At 40.0% G+C, this 2,947-nt stretch overlaps 1 long non-coding RNA gene across 1 annotated transcript in view; it reads right to left on the bottom strand.

Moving 5' to 3' along the window:
• Positions 1–2,934, bottom strand: part of LOC118419341 — a 6,224-nt gene extending 3,290 nt beyond the window's left edge. The window contains exon 1 of the long non-coding RNA XR_004831615.1: positions 2,350–2,934. This is a non-coding gene — a long non-coding RNA (uncharacterized LOC118419341). The remainder of the gene's footprint in view (positions 1–2,349) is intronic.
• Between the last annotated feature and the right edge of the window lie 13 nt (positions 2,935–2,947).

The raw sequence follows: 2,947 nt of genomic DNA, 5'->3' as shown, positions 1-2,947 counted from the left end.
AAAAGAGACTCGGGAGCTAGAATACGGCTGGATAAGAGTACCAGGCTATAATGTAGTAGCATGTTGGCACTGGGGTGGTTCAGAATGGTCCATTTTGCAGGGGGGGGGGGCGGAATTTGCAATTTTTTCACTTACCTCAATCTATACTGAAGGGGAGGGAGAAAAGTTTGTGGGTGACTTAATTTCATCATAGTCAGCCAGGGCTTGAATTACATTATTCTGCATACCTGCACTGGTGTAGGTAACATTGAGAATTACCTGCACCAGACAAATTTTACCTGCACCACTCTGGATTCAGGAAGTATGGATCATACTAAAATTGTTCAGGAACCATTGCTATTTTTTCTTTTATACTTTATAGGTGGTAATAGTCAATGCAGCTAATAACAATCCACATAAACCTACATCATTTGTATAAAATCCAGTACATGGACCAGTGCAGGTTAGGTGCAGGTAGACTACAAAAATATGTGCACTGTCCAATTTTACCTGCGCTAAAAGCTGCATATATGCAGGTGGTATTTCGAGGGGAGGGGCAACATTTCTGTCCCCATTTTTTGTGTTGTGTGAATGAATGAATGAAGTGAAAATGACCTGTCGGCCTTAGCCGCTCTTTCCAGAGGTCCACTATACGTAATACATTGTACATTCATGTTTGGCTGTGATCGTGATTTTTGAGCCTGAGCAGCAGTGATTTTTTAATTGCTTTGTGCTTTGCCATATTGATACTTAACTTAAGATGTTGTCCCTGAAAATAAATGAAAATCAAAATCAGCCAAGAGTAAGAGTAAGACCAGTTTGTAAATCTAGCATCCAACTCCAGGGTCCAGACATGTCCATTATAAAGGTGTTATAAATGTGTGGGATGTGTGTGCCATGTGTGCTTGTTTGTGTTCAGCTAAGGGACAATGTACTAGTACACGACTACATGTGTGTGACAATAATCTGAAACTTGAAGTTGAAACTGACAGCACCAATACTATTAAAATAGGCCTAGGGTCTACATGGGGGTCTTGACTATGCTTTATTTAATAGATAAAGGCTGACAACACATGAAATTTAGTTAAATTTTCATTTTGATTCAGTGAGCTAGAATTTTACAATCAAGGATGTTGTGTGAACCATATGATAGATTGCACATACAAGCACCAGATGCGGAGGCAGAAGCAGGACATTTTGTAGTTTGTATGGAGGGACATGGTATTGAAGGACATATTGTTGACCAAATTTTCACCAAATCCACCAAATATTATGAAATTATTATATGCTGCGTATATTTCCTAGATGTATTTCAAGCAGCAAATTTTGCTGGTAGACATCTTTACTAGTATCAGTGGGAAAATACAGCACACAAGAGTCTCAGCTTTATTTGCTCCCCAACATTCCCCACCTTCCCGCTTAGCCATCATTGAAATTTGAATCTTTTGTGGAAGCGTGGTGGTTACAGCCTGGGTACCATATCATCAATACTACTGGGGCTCCTTACACTCACTGCCCTTACTTAACTGGCCCTCCTTACACTCACTGCCCTGCAAAAAGTTGATTTTTTAGCAACGAGTGTAAGGCACTGATGGTACCTGGTCTAGAGAGATGGAGATGCAATTGAGATTGACTCTAAATGTGTTCTTGACATCAGCTTATATACCAAAGTACCTGAATCATAATGATAATAATTTGTATTTGGGATCACTGTTTTTCCTGCATACCTGCACTGGTGATCATTAAAGTTTTTTAAACTAAAAAGTTCCACTGCACACACAACGGTTGTCAACGTATAAGTTATAGTATATGTTGTACATGCCTTTAAGTTTACTGGGATTTAATTTCGTGGTAGCAGGGAAAAGGACATTTCGCTGTGGTTTAAAGTTCGCTGTAGCACCATGCCATGAAAAAATGTTTGCGGTGGTTTTAAATTCGCGAAGTGGCCACCACAAAAACTGCAAACATAAATCCACCGCGAACATTTCTGCATTTACAGGTAAGGGGCAGGTAAACAAATTAGAAATACTACATTCTGCATATTGTAAATTGTAGCTGATATATCTTTCATATAGACTAACCAATAGAATCTAAAGACTTTTTTTAAGTTAATAATCTTGTCAATTTCTCAACAACAAAAAAGTCACAGTGCACTCGTAACATAAGTACTAAATATTATAACCGTAACAAATTATATGACACATAATACTGACGGTCTAGTTTATATATGGGAGCTTACTTTAATTAAAACAATGTTTATCTTCAGTGACATCTTCACGGCGATCATTATAAGGAAAACAAGAGTTCAATTCTAGAGACACAGCCACACTGTGCATTAATTGTGATGATGATGTAAACGTTATAACTCACCTGTAAGGCTGGAGCCGGGAGCGTTACGTTGACAGCCGTAATTGTACGCCGAGATTTTCTGGTTACCGCTGTGAATCTACCTCGTGCCACCAAGCAACTATCAAAACTATGGCTCCTATCAGTATCAATGTGGTGTTATCTTCACAGATGCTAACCATAATCTTTTGAAAAATTATATAAACGACCGTTGTACGGGTACTTGCTTTTACATCGCACATAAGGCTACATCTAGCCTGGTATCCAGCCATATTGTAGCTCTCAAGTCTCGCCTGCCATTTGCGGAGAGAACAGAAGAGACTCGGGACAGTGCTCGGGAGCTATGATACGGAGAGAACAGGAGCTATATACGGCTGGATACCGGGCTATCGCTACGAAAAGGCCGCCATTTTGATCATGCTGATCAGCTGGTCTGCTCGACTCCCATCACGCATTGCGCGGCATTGCGCGGCAGCTCCCTCTTAGTCTACCACCGACAACTCTCGTTAATGACAGCGATCTGGAACATTGGATCGTAATCTATACCCGACACTATCGCCTAATAATTTCCCATTTTTAACGACAAGAAACGCTAATGACAACAGTATCGGGTGAATATTTC

This window comes from Branchiostoma floridae, chromosome 7 (genome assembly GCF_000003815.2).
Source record: "Branchiostoma floridae strain S238N-H82 chromosome 7, Bfl_VNyyK, whole genome shotgun sequence".
Lineage (NCBI taxonomy): Eukaryota > Metazoa > Chordata > Leptocardii > Amphioxiformes > Branchiostomatidae > Branchiostoma > Branchiostoma floridae.
Note: the sequence above shows the minus strand (reverse complement) of the source record. Positions and strands in the feature narration are given on the sequence as shown.